The sequence below is a fragment of the Xenopus laevis genome, chromosome 4S (assembly GCF_017654675.1).
Source record: "Xenopus laevis strain J_2021 chromosome 4S, Xenopus_laevis_v10.1, whole genome shotgun sequence".
NCBI classification, from domain to species: domain Eukaryota; kingdom Metazoa; phylum Chordata; class Amphibia; order Anura; family Pipidae; genus Xenopus; species Xenopus laevis.
The window spans coordinates 112,462,591-112,481,555 of NC_054378.1; positions in this window are offsets into that span (position 1 = coordinate 112,462,591).

An 18,965-nucleotide genomic window follows, 5' to 3' on the forward strand; every position below is an offset into this window, starting at 1 on the left:
ATAGATCTGCAAATTGTTCATAGGCCAGTTAATCCTATAGTTGGCTAGACTTGGTTTTTATGTTTCTGATGCAGATCTCATATAAGGATTTAAAGAGAGATATTCCTATTAAGTACTAGAATTCAATGCATGTTTCTGTGGACTGAATTACTCCAGCTATTTCTAGAATTAGAAGGATTAATATTTCCCTTATTTGTTTTGGAACTTCTGTTGCACATGGTTAATAACAACATTACTGTCTGGTTTATTAGTTGCATCTATTAAAACAAACCGCTAAAGGAACTCTGGAATTGCTGCTTGGTCCAAGATGATGGCAAGTCAATTCCAGGGTTCCCAATGCCAGTCTGCAGAAGTTAAAGCCAGCAAGATATACCCTGTATTAAACTGGCACATATATCATTCATTACTCACTGCACTGCTATAGGCTGACAATAATTCTTTTTTTATAATAAATAAGACTTGCTGCCAATAAATATTTTATGTGCAGAGGCTAGGCAGGCAGGTATGATTTATATATGCAATAATGCACCCACCGGGCTGCAATATAAGGCTATTAGAAGCTTCAGTAGCCATATAAAGTCATGAGGCCATGGACGGAGTGCTTTTATACAGGGCATTGGATTCCTTCTTATAATACCAGATGGCACATATGATATTACTGAGCACTGAACGTCATTTATATGGATCTACAGTATATTATAGGTTATTTATGACTCGTGTGTTATAAATGCTTTATATGGTCCTTATTTTTTGAGATACGGAGATAGCACCGTGTCATTTAAGGAACGGCCCCTACTATGTATACAGTACTACCCCCAGTTATAGTCCATTTTCAGGTGCCCTCTTGAACACTATTCCACAGTTATGGCCCTTCTGATACCAACTTGCTTTAAAGGAGAAGGAAAGCTACGGAGGCATTTTATTGCCAATAGATTAGCTGCAATAGTGCAAGCTAGAATGCTATATTTATTCTGTAGAATGTTTTACCATACCTGAGTAAAAAGCTCTTGAAACTCTCTTGTTTGTTTAGAATAGGAGCTGCAGTATTAATGTGGGGTGACATCACTTCCTGCCTGAGTCTCTCCCTGCTCTGGGCTCAGATTACAGTAGAGAAGGGAGGGGGAGGGGGAAGAGGAGCAAACTGAGCATGCTCTTGCCCAGGGCAATGAGGTTTAAGCTGAAGGAAGGAAGTCTGATACAGAAGCCCATGTGTACACAATAGAAGGAAAGAAATGCTGTGTTTCTTTTGACAGGGGACTCAGAGCAGCACTACTTTGGGGGTTTACTGGTATATTTAGATGGACCTTTCTGATAAGACTTACTTAGTTTTAACCTTTCCTTCTCCTTTAATATACATACTAGGGGTCATTTAAGTAGACGTCAGATGGAAGTGCAAGAACATTTAGTGGCTCAAAAAGCATGCCACCTAGTACTTATTCAAAGTACACATCTGTTTTGGGTCAGGACTTCTCCCCAGGTAAAAAAAAACCCTGTGATATGGAGAGCACAGCACCAAAGGGCACATGAAGTAACATCCCTGTCCTTAAAGGAGAAGGAAAGCTACCGAGGCAGTTTATTGCCAATAGATTAATAGATAGTGCAAGCTAGAACAATAACAATTGATTCTGTAGAATGCTTTACCATACCTGAGTAAACAGCTCTTGAATCTCTTTCTGATTGTTTAGGATAGCAGCTGCCATATTAGCTTGGTGTGTCTCTCATAGTTCTAGGATCAGATTACAGCATGGAGGGGAGGAGGGAAAAGGGAGCAGAGAAGGGAGAGAAGCAAACTGAGCATGTTCAAGCCCTAACCTTAAAGGTTTGAGCTGAAAACAGGAAGTCTGATACAGAAGTCCATGTGTACACAATGTGGTGTTTCTTTTGAAACTCAGAGCAGCATTACTTTGAGGGGTTACTGGTGTATTTACATAGACCTTTCTAATAAAGCTTATTTTGTTTTGACCTTTCCTTCTCCTTCTATAGGGCACAGTGTCGGACTGGGACACCAGGGGCCCACCCAAAAACCTTAGACGAGGGGCCCACTCTCAGTATTATTACTCTTCCTCTCCTCGCTTCTCCTAGTCTCTTTTCTTTACATACTATAATACTATCATCTATTATTCCGTCTATTTAGTCTTTTTGTTCTCATAGAAATAAAGAATGACCATGAAATATGCCAAATGGTTAGAAGCAGGAGGGCCCACTGACACCTGGGCCCACCGGGAGTTTTCCTGGTATCCCGGTGGGCCAGTCCGACACTGATAGGGCAGCCAGTAAGTACAGGGCCTCTTTATGGCCTGTTCAAGAAGGATGCATCTGTGCCTCTCCCTGCCCCCTTATGAGACAGTGTTGGGGGGACACAGGTTTCGGTATTCCATTTTGGAGCTCAGAGACCTAAGGCAGTTTGTTTTCATGTTGGGCAGGGTACAAAAACATGGCAGATTACATCCATTTTTCCACTGTAAATGGCCTCCACTATCTCACAGTTACAGGCCCCAGTGGGGCACAATGTAGTTTTTATATAATCCCTCTACACTCCACTGTTCTGCAGGGAGATGGACCTTGGATCCATGGCTTCTGAATGAGGGAATGCATCAGGCTAAACAGGAATAACACTTAACCAGTTTCTCTAAGTGTATATATATATATATATCCAGCAGAGTGCTAAAGTGCTGGGTGCCAGGCTTCCGGAATGTTCAATCCCGTGACATTTGCAATCGTTTGTTGCATCTTTAAAACTGCCTGCATGAAAACGTGTCACTTTGAAATATTTTCTCATTAGTCCACTCTGTCAAGTAAAGTGCAGAGCGCTTTGCTCTCGTGCATTCATTTCCTGCCTCCACTCCATCACAACAAGCGACCTAACATTTTAGCGCTGACACTGAAATTACAGAGCAGTTTTAGAAATACGAAGCCTTGCCGGTTTCGCCCCCTCGCTGTTTCCCCTCCTCTTGTTCCCTCTTGCCTTTTGCCTGTTCCGATGGGTCACTGGTTGCCAGGGTGAAGCAGATTGACTATTGAAATAAAAAAAATCTCCCTAGAGCATGAAGGGAGATCTGTTATTTGCCCCTTGGAGGGGGGATGTAAAGCAAATAATATGTTGGACGGCAGCGTCATTCAACAACATTCCTGGCTGTGCTCCTGGGGGGCCGGACCCTCTGTATCTGTCAAATATTAGGTTATTAAAGGCAACCACAGAGTTTCATGATCAGAAAAAGCCACAGTACTTTTACATACACACAAAAGGGAAGTTGCTCAATACACATTCTCACCTCCACTGCTAGTACAAGTATTGGATTTATCTGAATACCTATTATCCAGAGAGCTCTAAAATTAGGGATGCACCAAATCCACTATCTTGGATTTGGCCTAATTCCCGAATCCTTTATGAAAGATTCAGCTGAAACCAAATCCTAGTTTGCATATGCAAATTAGGGGTGGAAAGGGAATCATTTTTTAACTTCCTTGTTTTGTTACATAAAGTCACGCGATTTCCCTCGACGCCCCTAATTTGCAGCGGATTCGGTTCGGTATTTGGACAAATCTTTCATAAAGGATTCGGGAGTTTGGCCGAATCCAAAATAGAGATCCAAATTAGGATTCGGATTCAGTTCGGCTGGGCAGAAGGATTTAGCCGAATCCTGCTGAAAAAGGCCAAATCCTAGCCGAATCCCGAACCAAATCACGGATTCGGTGCATCCCTATATAAAATACAGGAAGACTGTTTACAATGTCCTTTTCAAGCAAACAATTATTTTTATGAATGATTTCCTTCTTCTTTATAATAAATACCTTGTACTTGAAGGTAACTAAAGTAGAATAAATCCATTTGGTGAGAAAACAGTCCTATTGTTTTTTTCAATGTTTAAATGATTTTTTTTTTAAAGTAGATTTTAGAAATGGTGACCCAAATAATGGAAAGACCTCTTATCTGGATCTACTGCAATAGCATTCGCAAGAAGCTCTTGAAATGCAGTCAACTGAATTTATTAATGAAATAGGGTGGTAGACTTTATGAATGGTGACCCAAATAATGGAAAGACCTCTTATCTGGAACTACAGCAATAGAGTTCACAAGAAGCTCTTGCAATGCCAGTCAACTGAATTTATTAGGGAAATAGGGCGGTAGACTTTAGGAATGGTGACCCAAATAACGGAAAGACCTGTTATCTGGAACTTCAGCAATAGAGTTCACAAGAAGCTCTTGCAATGGCAGTCAACTGAATTTATTAGGGAAATAGGGTGGTAGACTTTAGGAATGGTGACCCAAATAACAGAAAGACCTCTTATCTGGAACTTCAGCAATAGAGTTCACAAGAAGCTCTTGCAATGGCAGTCAACTGAATTTATTAGGGAAATAGGGCAGTAGACTTTAGGAATGGTGACCCAAATAACGGAAAGACCTGTTATCTGGAACTTCAGCAATAGAGTTCACAAGAAGCTCTTGCAATGGCAGTCAACTGAATTTATTAGGGAAATAGGGTGGTAGACTTTAGGAATGGTGACCCAAATAACGGAAAACCTCTTATCTGGAACTACAGCAATAGAATTCACAAGAAGCTCTTGCAATGGCAGTCAACTGAATTTATTAGGGAAATCGGGCGGTAGACTTTAGGAATGGTGACCCAAATAATGGAAAGACCTCTTATGTGGAACTACAGCAATAGAGTTCACAAGAAGCTCTTGCAATGGCAGTCAACTGAATTTATTAGGGAAATCGGGCGGTAGACTTTAGGAATGGTGACCCAAATAATGGAAAGACCTCTTATGTGGAACTACAGCAATAGAAGCTCTTTAAAGGCCAGTCAACGGAATTAGGGTGGTTTTCTGGAAACTGTGGTGGGTCAATGACATGTGGGGCCCCTAGGCTACATGAACACAGGTCCCCCTTCTAGGCTACTGCTGGGTCAGGTTTGGTGCGAGCCAGTGATGTTACTGGATCTACATACATTTGGACGCACGCATGCGGCTTGTCTGTCTTCTTCTCGCAGCAGGACTATCCTTTTGGACCCAGAGACGCAGCTTAAAGGGAATATTAAAAGAAAATAGAAATAATAATTGAAAACAAACTAGATGGGCCCGATCAAACTGGGTCCCTAGGCTATAGCCTAGGCCCCTGTCTGGAAACACCAGGTCCCAAACATTCCAGATAACAGATCCCAGACCTGTATTTCCATCTTTGCAAGTAAATGTCCAAACACAGAAAAACATCATATCCACCCCATACAGAGGTCCTACTTACCATTGGCCATATTTCCCATAGACTGGCACCTCCCTGATCTTAGGGAAAGTGTCTCCTGCCCGATGCGTTTATTGACTGCAGAGACTTGAAGATATAAATATGAAGAATATGGCTATTTAGTTAATAGGTTGGATGAATATAATGGGGTTTACCTCGACGTGGATACAGTGGCTCGGAAATGTTGTGATCGGAATCGTTTTTGGAAATGTATGCACAGAATGACTTACCGTATATACTCGAGTATAAGCCGAGTTTTTCAGCACCAAAAATGTGCTGAAAAACTGTACCTCGGCTTATACTCGGGTCAGTACGCAAAACTGAAAGGCTGCGCTTCAGGCGAACAAATGGTGTGTAAATGGAGCAATATGGAGGCTTTAAATGAGACGGAAAGGCTGGAGACACTTGGGGGTGCCAAACGTTAGGCACCCCCAAGTGATTGTAGCGATTTACTATAGGAGTGAGCAGCACGGAGAAAGTTACCGGTACTTCCGTCTTCACGCAGCTGCGCATGCGCATTAGAACGAAAAGCCGAACTTTAACTGTAAAGTCGGCTTTTTTGTTCAAATGCGCATGCGCCAGTACAGGGAAATGCGCAGCTGCGCGAAGACAGAAGTACCGTAGCTTTCTCCGTGGTGCTCACTCCTATAGGTCCTGGGGTTTTGGTAAGTCGCTACAATCACTTGGGGGTGCCTAACGTTTGGCACCCCCAAGTGTCTCCAGCCGTTCCTTCTCATTTAAAGCCTCCATTTTGTGCTGGAGCTGTGTACCATGCCTAATTACTGCTGCCCCTGTATGGCACACACTATCTCTTCACTGATGGATATACATAGCTAGACTGAGGCACCATAAATATGTGTTATGTGTGTGTACAAGAGACTTCAATCCATTCTCCATTGCTGACAAACTGCCTTGGCTTAGACTTGTGAAATGTACCAGTTTCTTTAACCCACTCACCCTCGGCTTATACTCGAGTCAATACATTTTCCCAGTTTTCGTAGGTAAAATTAGGTACCTCGGCTTATACTCGGGTCGGCTTATACTCGAGTATATACGGTATTAGCCAGGGGATCAAGGAATGTGCATTGAGCAATCAATTTTGTGTGATTGTAGCCGTTCCCAAATCTTAAGCCCTTTGGGTGTATTTTGGTTGTCCTTGGATTCCATCTACAGTCTACGGTTCCCACCTGGCCTGTATTTTACCTGCTTAGCCAGTAATAAACCAGCGGAAGTCTGGGCTGGAATTAAACATTTACCAGCAATGTATTTGGTATTTGTTAATTGCCTGTTATTGTTATAAGCTAAAGGGGATAGACACAAGCTGGAAATAATCTCTAGCTTTGTTTTCAGCTGGATATCTGAATATTAATGTAGTGGCCCCAAGAGGAACCTTATTCAGGGATTAAGTAGATTGCATTTTTGAGAAAGTAGGACTTTTTAATAAACATTTCTGATAGCGGAAGGTATATTTACATTTTTTTTAGAAGAATGCAAGAGTGTTTGCTTTAGGATATCTACCTGTGGCTCTCCAGCTGTTGTTGTACAGGTATGGGACCTGTTATCCAGAATGCTCAGGACCTGGGGTTATCCAGATAACGGATCTTTCCGTAGTTTGGATCTTCTTAAAGAAAGGTAGTAGAAAGTCATGTTAACATTAAATACACTCAATAGGCTGGTTCTGCTTCCAATAAGGATAAATTATATCTTAGCTACTGTGTTATTATTACAGAGAAAACGGAAATTCATTTTAAAAATCTGGATTATTTGATTATAATGGAGTCTACGGGAGATGGCCTTACCGTAATTCAGAGCTTTTTGGATAACGGTTTTCCGGATAATGGATCCCATACCATACACTACAATTCCCAGCATCCCAGCTAATGTGGTTGGTCCCTTCAGGAGGGGCTCCAATTACCCATGCTTGTATTGGGTGCCTGCACAGAAAGTGTATCAGTGTATGGATGAGATAGCTGGACTTGATTTCTCTTGGCTGTGAGATGGAGCTGAAAAATAATCAACATTTTCTATTAAATAATGAAATTATATCTGCACTATTACTCCTTAGAGCTCCATATAAAAAGTCAGTGATGCAAGGAATGAGCGTGGTGCTTTGCTGCATACAAAAGACAGTGAAGGATACAGAGCGTGCAAAGATACATCAGGCCATAGAATTCAGCCCTTTCAATTCTTATGCAGGTGAAGAACCGAAAAGGGATCACCATGACCCCATGATTTTATACTCATGACCCCATGATTATACTATAGTATCATTGCCGCCAGCAATAAAGAATAGTCAAAAGTATATCGTGATCAATTCTAAAGTTAATCTTGGGTTGTGACTGTTACTTAAAGGAAAACCATACCCTCAAACAATGTAGGTCTCTATAAAAAGATATTGCATAAAACAGCTCATATGTAAAATCCTGCTTCATGTAAATAAACCATTTACAAAATAATATACTTTTCTAGTAGTATGTGCCATTGGGTAATCATAAATAGCAAATTGCCATTTTAAAAAATAAGGGCCGCCCCCTGGGATCGTAGGATTCACTGTGCTCACATACAAACCACATGTAAGGTCACATGAGCCAATTAACAGACAGAGTTCTGCCTTTTGCTTCCTCACTTCTTCCTGTTACAGTTAGTGTTGTAGTATTTCTGGTCAGGTGATCTCTGAGGCAGCACAGATAGAGTCACGAAATGGTGGTTCAAGGCAAGAGATGTAAAAGGTCAATATTTACTTAAATATATATTCCAGTTTGCTAAGATTCTTTAATATGCCACTTAATATGATATGAACTATCTGTTGCTTAAGTGTTCATTTTGGGGGTATAGTTTTCCTTTAAAAAGGGAAACTAGTCCCTTATTCAGACACTTGCCTCAGTAGTGATTAGTGAAAAAACACCCTTTAATATTCAGTTATTTGCTTTTAGGATATTTGGGAGAATGTGATAAAAGTCGGTAACGGAAAAACTGTTCACGATGTGAAAATGTATGACTTTGCTCGAACAAATGTTCCTTTGCGCGGATTTAATATAGATTTTTAGGGATGTAGCGAACTGCCAATTTGGTGTTCGCGAACGCCGTTCGCGAACACCGGCAAAAAATGCGAACGTTCGCGAACAGTTTGCGAACTTCGAACACCCGCTAAAATCGTTCGATTCGAACGATCGAAGGATTTTAATCGTTCGATCGAAGGATTTTCATTCGAATCGAACGATCGAAGCCATTCGATCGAATGATTTTCATTTGGAATGAAATGGAATAATTTTCAATGATTTTCGAATGGAAATCGTTCGATTTTTAGCGGTCGAAGGAATTCGAATGGTCGAATGGTCGAACGATCGAACGCGAACTCAAAATGCGAACGTTCCCAAACGTTCGTGAACATTCGGCGGACGCGAACGGTCGAAGTTCGCGCGAACTAGTTCGCGGGGCGAACAGTTCGCTACATCCCTATAGATTTTGTGAACCCGGAAACTGTTTAGAAACCACTTGTTACGGTGGAAGAAAGAATTTTATAGTTCATGCCAGGGCGCAGTGTATGTAATTGTAAAAAAACTTCTTACTTAGTTATGTTTGCTCCAAAAGATTCTGACACCTTCAAGCACTTCTTAAAAGTTCACAATCAGCAATTAAAATTCTAAGGGGCAGTTTTACTAAAGGGCAAAGTGACTAACATCAACGAAAATTTGCAAGCGTGACTTGATTTCGTTACTTCGCCGATTTACTAAGGGGCGCAGGCGTAACTTCGCTAGCGAAGGAGATAGACTAGCAGTAATTCGCTCCCTTACGCCTGGCGAAGTTGCTTTCTGGCGAAGGGACGTAACTGCGCAAAATCACTAAGATGCGAATTTTACTGAACGTTACCTCGATGGCGACTTTTTATTTTTCAGGGTGATAGGCTGCAAAAGATCTTACATTTTTTATGGGGTACCCAGCTTCCCCCCTACATTTCCTAACATATGGCACATAAACTATACAGTGGGCTCATGTGTAGGGCAATATAACAACTTTATTTTATTTTATTAAGGTTCCCTGGCCTTGTGTAGTGTAATGTATTTGCTGCAACATATAAGTCCATTCAACTTTAACTTCCTGCCGTATGCAAATTAGCCAACGCTAGCCAAACTTCGCTTCGCTTGCTGCAGTAACGCTAGCGCTGCTTTGCCAGCGTTCAGCGCCCTGGATTTTAGTGAACTAGCATTATCCTGGCGAATCTACGCCTGCGATGTGAGCGATGCAATCGCTGGCGAATTTTCGGAGGTTAGTGAATTTGCCCCTTACAGTCTAAGGAAAGAATAATACATTGAGAAATGTGAATTTTTATTCTTATTTGTACACATTGTTTTTCTCTTTGCAACTTTTATTAAATTTCCCATAGTTGCACTATGTGATTTGAGCCATTGGGTCAGAGAGCAGCAGTGTAACCACAACAGAACCATGTACCATGAAAAACTGCCTGCAAATACTTGGCTCCCTTGCACTTTGCACCTGTTGGATGTCTCTGGCTTGCACATCTGAATGGCAGTCAAGCTAGAGGGCATCCAAAGGGACATCCATATGCTGCTGCCAGCCCACCCCTCATTAATACAATGCAGTCATTCTGGAGCATAAACACATGCCACTAAGCATTGGCAGTGTCAGACTGGGACACCAGGGGCCCATCCAAAAACCTTAGACCATGGGCCCACCAAGAAAATTTAGACCAGGGGCCCACTCTCGGTACTATTATTCTTTCTCTCCTCACTCAATCTCTATTCTCCTAGTCTCTTTAGTTATACATACTATAACCTATTATTCCATCTATTTAGCCTCATAGAAATAGGGAATGGCCATGAAATAGGCCAAATGTTTAGCAGCATAAAGGCCCACTGACACCTGGGCCCACCGGGAGTTTTCCTGGTATTCCAGTGGGCCAGTCTGACACTGAGCATTGGGCATTGTGCATTGTACATCCTTCTGCTGTAACTGAGGTCACTTGGTGTTCTAATACTAAGTACCGGTAAGGGATGCATTATCCGTAAACACATTATTCAAAAGTTCTAGATTATGGGACGCTCATCTACCACATTTTAATGAAATAATTCAGAATTTAAAAACATATTTCCTTTTTCTCTGTTGTAATAAAACAGTAACTTGTACTTGATCCCAACTAAGATATAATTAATCCTTATTGGAGGCAAAACAATCCTATTGGGTTTATTTCATGTTTCAATTGTTTTTTTATCAGGCTAAATGTATGGAGACCCAAATTATTGAAAGACCCCTTATCTAGAAACCCCCAGGTCTTGAACATTATGGATAACAGGTCATATTTCGGTACCATTACACATTCTATGCTTATATTCAGGAAAACTGTAGTATTTCTCAAGCAGTAAAACCAGCCTCACTTGTGACATCACCTGCCTCTATGTCATCAAGCAAGTAATGGTCCGTTCCTTTCATAAGAGCCTGAAACCTGCATGTCGTCTGTTCCTGCTACATGGGATTCAGACAGTGGAATAAATGCCAGTCCCAGGAACCCACAGCAAAAGTCCTCTTCCCACCTCTAAGGCCAACTCTACCTCTTTTGCTTAATGAAACCAAGTAGGTTATTTATTAAAGTCTGAATGTCAAAAACGCAAAAAAATTCAATTTTTTTAACTATATAATCTGAATTTTTAGCAGAAAAAAACCTTACATTTTTCAAGATTTATTAAATCCCAAGGATAGAAAAAGTGAGAACCTGGAAAATCTGGCATCTCAGACCTACTGAGGTTGTATATAAGTCATTTGGAGAGGTTTCTGTCCTATTTGGAAGTCTCGGAGGTCTGCGCTGGAACTAGTCCGAAAATCAGACTTTATTCTGACTTTTTGGGCAAAAATCCAAAAAAATCTACGATTTGGATTTTTGCTTGATTTTTTCTCAATGCGATTGAATTGCGATTTTTTAAATAATAAGGTCCAATCGTGGATTCTAGTTTGGTTGGACTTTTTTCATTCAAATAATCAGATATAATTTGAACATACATAAGGCCCAAAATGTAATTTCTAAGAAACTTTCCAGTACAGCTGCAGGAGTTATAAAGATGTTTGTAATGCAACTGAAAGCAATGTTTGTTGACATCTTTACAGTTCTGGGTAAATCAAAAAGGTGCACCGAAATCTAAGACATTTTTTAACATTTTCCCATTTATTCTCATGGGGGCTGATTCACTAACTTCGAGTGAAGGATTCGAAGTACAAAAACTTCGAATTTCGAAGTGTTTTTTGGGCTACTTCGACCATTGAATGGACTACTACGACTTCGAATCGAACTATTCGAACTAAAAATCGCTCGACCATTCGATAGTCGAAGTACTGTCTCTTTAAGAAAAAACTTCGACCCCCTAGTTCGCCATCTAAAAGCTACCGAACTCAATGTTAGCCTATGGGGAAGGTCCCCATAGGCTTGGCTAACTTTTTTTGATCGAAGGATATTCCTTAGATCGTTGGATTAAAATCCTTCGAATTGTTCGAAGGAATAATCCTTTGATCGTTCGATCGCACTATTTGCGCTAAAATCCTTCGACTTCGATATTTGAAGTCGAAGGATTTTAATTCTCAGTCGAATATCGAGGGTTAATTAACCCTCGATATTCGACCCTTTGTGAATCGGCCCCATAATGTCATGTGATCTTTTCTCCAGCCCGATACAATTGTTGTCTGATGAACAATTCCTGGATCTCCTTATATCACAGTTATAGCGATTTTCTGTTGAAAGTCCTACAGCCACAATACTGTCATGTAGGTCTATACCCCGGTCCCCAGCTTTATATCTAGAACAGCACTTTCGACAAACATCTCTTCACTGTACCCTTAAATAGACGGCACAGCATTATGGGGAACGGCAGTATCTTCTCTGGAGAGCAGACCAGCTTCTGTTTAGTGCCATAATTTAAACCTTATGAGACATAATTAAGTCCTCTGGGATAGCAGTGAGAATGCGGTTTTAAATCACAAGATGAGAAGAAAATATTCTTAAGTAAAAGAACAAATGGTAAAAGAATTATTTGTAGGTAGCACAAGTGGTAAATACAGTGAGGATGACGCGAGAGCTGTGGGAATAAATAAGGATACAGATACCAAAAAGTTCAAGGTTAATGGAGGTTGAGCTTCATCTGCAGGTTGAAAAATGCTGCAGCTTCAAAATAAAATTATATTATCTTGTAGAAAATTGCTCTGCGTTTTTTTTTTTTTTTTTTAAAGTTTGAGATTTTTGAGTTATTGTGTTTGCTCTGCAGCTTTCCAGTTTTTAGAGTTTCAACTGTTATGGGGTTGCTAGGGTCCCACTTACTCCAGTCAGAATGGAAGATGACTAGGAGAAGGCGTCTGTAGAAAGTAACAATATCAATAAAAATGTAGCCCCTCTGAGAATCAGGGTTGTACCCTTTATGATACATACATATATAATAACAAACTCCTCCTCCTATCCATTCTGTATAGATAATATAAGTGCTGCTTACGGCTCAGCCAAATAAAGCGAATCCCCACAGGTAACAAGTAGTCGGATGCCTATAATTTCAAAGCCATAGCAATTATTTGTACTGCCTTCTTCCTCTAAAAAAATTCAAGATTTATTAAGTGTAAACAGAGTCGGACCGAGATGCCACCAGAGAAACTCAGACATTGGGCCCACTTTCCAAACTGTTATTCCTCCTCTCCTCATTCAACCTCTTTATTCTCCCAGTCTTTTGTATCTACTTACTATATTCTTCCGTTATTATGTTTTTTTCCCAATAAAGAAATAGGGAATGACCATGAAATTGCAAATGAAAATAATCAGAAGCAAGAGGGCCCACTGACACCTGGGCCCACCAGGAGTTTTCCTGGTATCCTTGTGGATCAGTCAAACACTGAATGGGTTATTTATTAAAGTCTACATGGTAAAAACTAAAAACATTTGAGTTTTTTACTATGAATTTAACATTTTAGTGGAAAAAAACCTAAAATTATCAAAGATTTATTACACCCAGAGGATGCAAAAAGTCTAAAACCGAAAATAATCCATCTTCAACTTGTCATGGTCCAGTAGAAGTCAATGGAAGTGGTCCTATTTGCAATTTGAAGTTATTTCTTGAGATAAGCCTACATTTCTGGCTATTCCGTCAATTTCACTGAAAAACTTGCAAAATTGCATTTGGCGTCAAATGTGAGAAACTCAGACTTTTTGTGTGACAAACTGAAAAAGTTTGAGTTTTCATGAGACAATCTACAAAAGGTTGGTTTTTGTTGATCTGATTTTTTCGTGGTTTTTTTAGTGATAAATAAGGGTAAATCGTGGATTCTTCAGATTTTAGTAAATAACATCCTGAGATAAAAAAACAAAAAAAACTCTCATTCAGCAAGTAAAAGCAGTCGAGGTCCTATAGTAGTCAATGGGAGCTGCGCTGATCCAGTTGGTCCATTTTTTAGATATTCACAGTTATAGAGGTTTTCTGATATTTTTTTGCTAGTAATTGTGCAAAAATTGATTTTTTTAGTGATTTTCGAGATTTCCTTATTTCAAAAAAATAATTTTTTAGCCGAATTCTTTTAATTTGTCTTTAAAACAGTTTTCAGATTTTATCTTTTGTACAACAATTTAAACAACATTTTAACAACAATTTTTGTGAATTTCAGCTCTTCCTGAACCTGTCAGTCTGTCGTTGGGTGATTCCCAGCTGTTCATTTGCTTGCCACTTATGATTATGCCCTTTAGAGAGAACCACTTTTAAAGGCTGATATGCAGGGTCAGACTGGACATTGGGGGGCCCACCGGGTTCCAAACCTCTGGGGGGGCCGCATGCATCTCATCTCATCGTCGCGGAGCACAAACGTCAGCGCACATGAGCAAGGTCCAGAGCTTGCCGCCACTGTTTGTTTTTTTGGGGAGCCCAGAAGATCGGGGGAGGGGGTCTGGGCTGGAGGGGGCCCACTGGGGTTTTTTCCCAGTGTCATGCCATCCCAGTCTGACCCTGCTGATATGGTAAAACAAACCTGTTTTATCAAATAAACTTTGAGTGAATTTCTAAGCAAACCACAGATGATGAATGCAGCACAACATGAGTTCATCCCCAACTATGTCAATTACACTTGCACCAGCTCAAAGGAGTTTAATTTTTTATTATTTGTGGTTTTTGAGTTATTTAATTTTGTATTCAGCAGCTCTCCAGATTGCATTTCATCAATCCGGTTGCTAGGGTTCAAATTACCCCAGCAACCATGCATTGATTTGAATAAGAGACTGGAATATGAATAGGAGAGGTCTGAATAGAAAGAAGAGTAATAAAAAAGTAGCAAAAACAATTAAGCTGTAGCTTTTTTTGTTTGTTTAGATGGGGTCATTTAAAAGCTGGACAAAGTTAGAAGAAGGGGGCAACATATGCAGCAGAAGATGGTTTTGGCAGGGGGGTCCAAGTTGAAAAACACAGGCGCTGCAACATTTTGGCCATGCCCCCTTTTGGCCACTCCCTTTGGACTCCACTCACTTTCCCGTGTGCTTTCACTGAATTTTTCGGAAAATCAAACCATAGCAGTGGGGAGACAATTTTCTTAAAGTCTGGCACTGCAGGCAGGGGGTATTAACACCACATGTACAATTTTATCTGAGACCTGTTTATGGGGAAAAAGGGGAAAAAGATTCTGGCACCTTAATTCATTACATGCAGAGAGTGTGGGGTACTCAAAAGACATACAAAGGAGCAATAGCTACTGATCTCCCACGCACCACAAGTACTATAAAGAACATTATATAGTAAGAAGCAGAGGGTACTGGTACACCAAATACATACATAGGTTCAAATTTACTTACCTTCAAAGTTGCGCCAGCTTCGCCGCACTTCGACAAGCGTACATTCACCAGGGAAGCGAAAATTCACGAAGATCTGAAGTTGCGCACAAGTTACCGTGCGTTTGCGAAGTTGCACTAGCGATGTTACGATCAGCAGTTCTATGATACTCTAGCGATGCCTAATTTGCATACGGCGCCAAGTTAAAGTACAATGGCCGTATATGTAGCAGCAAATACAGTACACTACACAAGCCTGGGAAACCTTCATAAAATAAAATAGAGTTGTTTTGCCCTATACATGTGCCCACTGTATAGTTTAGGTGCCATATGTTAGGAAATGTAGGGGGGAAGAAGTGTACCCCCAAAAAAATTTACGATCTTTTTCAGCCTATCACCCTATAAGTAAAAGATGCCAGCATTTTTTTGGGACTTAGAAAAAATGTAAACTTTTTTTTGGACCATCCCTATCTACTCTATTTCGCCTGGTCTGAGATGAAGAAGTAAAGTCTGGCGCAAGAGGTAACGTTCACGAAAATCTGCAACTTAGTGAATTAGAGTAGTTACGTCCCTTCGCCAGAGCACAACTTTGCCTGGCGTTAGGGTGCAAAGTACCGATTGAGTCTGTCTACTTCACTAGCGAATCTACACCAGCACCCGTTAGTAAATCGGCGAAGTGGCAAAATGACACAACTTCAACCTTTAGTAAATTTGCCCCATAGAGAGCAATGGACAAGGGCACCACGAGCAGTAAGATAAAGCGAATACTGGCAGGCCAAGCACAATATAACAAAGTGGGTACAAGAATTCATTATATAGTAAGAATCAGTGAGCACAGGCACTCCAAGCCTATAAATTCTAGCACCTCTTAATGTACTGCCTCATTCTATTGCTCTGCCAAAATGCAAGGTATGAGGAGCTGCATTAGTTATGTGAAAAATTCAAATATCTCTGACTACATGGATCCCTGTTAGGCTAGTTAGACAGCAATGTTATATTATAATGGGGCAGTTGTACAAATGCTCCAATCCCACTGCATCAGGATGGCACAGTAGAATTCCATGTATAAATACTCCTAAGAATCATAGCTGAATGGCAACTTCATTTATAAATACCCCCAGAATTCATAGCAGAATGGCACAAGCGCAATTCCATGAATAAATACCCCCAGAATTCATAGTAGGATGGCACAGGCACAATTCCATGTATAAATAACCCCAGAATTGATAGTAGGGTGGCACAGGTGCAATTCCATATATAATTACCCCCAGAATTAATAGTAGGATGGCACAGGTGCAATTCCATATATAAATGCCCCCAGAATTCATAGTAGGATGGCACAGGCGATAGTCCATGTATAAATGCCCCAAGAATTGATAGTACGATGCACATTGCAATTCCATGTAAAAATGCCCCCAGAATTCATAGTAGGATGGCATAGTGCAGTTCCATATATAAATGCCACCAGAATTCATAGTAGGATGGCACAGGTGCAATTCCATGTATAAATACCCCCAGAATGCATAGTAGGATGGCACAGGTGCAATTCCATGTATAAATACCCCCAGAATTGATAATAGGATGGCACAGGTGCAATTCCATGTAAAAATACCCCCAGAATTCATGGTAGGATGGCCCAGGTGCAATTCCACAATTGTTGCTGCTTTATTGCAAGTGGGATGCACTATAATCAAACAATTTAATAGTTCCTCTTTCCCCTACTCAATTGCAAGTTCTTTGCCTCAGGAAGACAGAATAGCCTATAAAATGCTGCATGCACCCGACGTGCCCTCGGTCTCTGGTAGAATGGTGATGGCCCCATCTATGTGGAGTAGAACTTAGAAGAGAAGAAGGATCCCGAATTCTGCACCTCGGTGGCCAATGCTCCTCCAGCAGCACCCAGGAGCACTGGGAACACACAGCCCATGCCTGCTTCTCATTGATTGGCTGTTCATAGGATTTCCTCTTCAACTTCCTCCAAGACAGCTCCCCCATGAGAAACCCCTGGCACTATTACTACCCCATGGGTGCAGGGCCAGATTGTACACAGCGCGCCACAAGCGGTGTAGCGTGCCACCAGTGACGTCACGCAGTGCACCAACAGCAAAGTCGTGCAGCATGCCAACAATGTACCATATGTATTTACTTTCACAAAGTATTTCCTGATACATGGTGGGCCCCATAAAGGGGGTGCAGGGGGTTTAGCTGCACTAGGGACTATGCCCCTGCACCCCTGGTAGTTCAGCACACACACAAAAGGCAAAAAAAATGTTGTGAAAAATAAATGCCAAAAAATATTTGTAAAAAAAAAAAGAACCTTCAAACCACAGGAGGAAAATTCTGGGAGGGGGCATGGACCCTGTCACCCCCCGGGTTCTGATGCCTATGGGGGGCAAATAATTATAAAACTATAAAAAATGAAGACCAGTTGAAAAGTTGAGTAGAATGGGCCATTCTATAACATACTGAAAGGTAACTTAAAGGTGAACCACCCCTTAAACTGTGGCCCATTGCTCATCCCAATGTGTTCTCTCTTTCAGGGGGTGTAACAAGAATATGCTGGGTCCCCTAGCCATAAACAAATTCAGAGGGCCCTTCACACATAGGCACTGCTGCAAGCGCCTGTCAATGTTATGTAGTCTTTTCATTACAGTTAGCGTGTCAGCGATCGGCGCGTTAGCCGGATTGTTACAGGTTGAGAATCACAATTATACAGAGAAGGTGTCAAGAGTTTTCTTGTTTATGGTACCACAATGAGAATGAGAATATTGCAGAACAGTTTAATAACAGCCTCTTTGGCATATACATAGCCAGGCAAATTGTATGCTTGATCATATACAGACATAATACGGATTTGCAGAATCACAGAGTGGAACAGCTCAGAAACACTCTATGTGATCTGTAACAGAACTATGCCAAAAGTATAGAGCCAAACGTCTACAATGATATGAGATAGAAATCACAATTGTGCACCTTGTCAAGTGGATGGGTTGCATCTGAAACCCCTGGTTAGACCCTTCAAGTGATAACTAAACATTGTCCTAGGGCAGAAAGTTATATTGTACAGGACCTGGAGTTTCCTGATAAGGGGTCTTTCTGTAATTTAGTTTGCCATACCTTTAATCTACTAAAAAAAAAAAATCACTTAAAGAGGACCTGTCACCTTAAGAAATAGTTCCAGTTAATTTTCTATTGCGTTAGTTAAACCAAGTAAACTTTACTTACATTAAATAAATTATTTAAATTGTGTTTCTTGAGTTTGGGAATTAACAGGTAAAGCAAGCAGGCAGCTGCTATTTTGTGGACACTGTTATTAAGGCAAGCTTTGCATCATCCCAAAATCTTGTTTATGTGAGTATTGGTCCTCATGCCTACGCCCATGCACAGGCTGCACAATAAGACAGTGAGGAGGGAGGGGGAATGAGAGGAGGGCAATAACATCTAGGAAGTGCTAAATGGAAAGTGAAAGTAACTGCTTGTCCTGCCTATAGAGGAGGAGGGGCAGGTAACATATGATTGACAGCTGAGATCTTTAAATAACTTTTATAACAGACACGGGCACTTTATTAAAAAATACATTTGGCTCTCATGTTTATTTGAAAAGGACTTTCATTATACAGCTTTATATGTCTGGGTGACAGATCGCCTTTAAATATTGAATAGCCCCAATTGGGTTGTTTTGCCTCAGATTAAGATTAATTAGATTTTAGTTTGGTACAAGTACAAGCTACTGCTTTATTGTTATAGAGAAAAATTAACCGTTTTAGAAATTAGAATCATTTGGTAAAAATGGAGTGTATGGGAGATGGCCTTCTCGTAATTTGGAGCTTTCTGGATAATGGGTTTCTGTATAACAGATCCCATAACTGGAAAAGTTTCAGTCTAATAAATGTTGATAAAGAAAGGATAAATATGATTTTTCTGGGGTCATGAAAG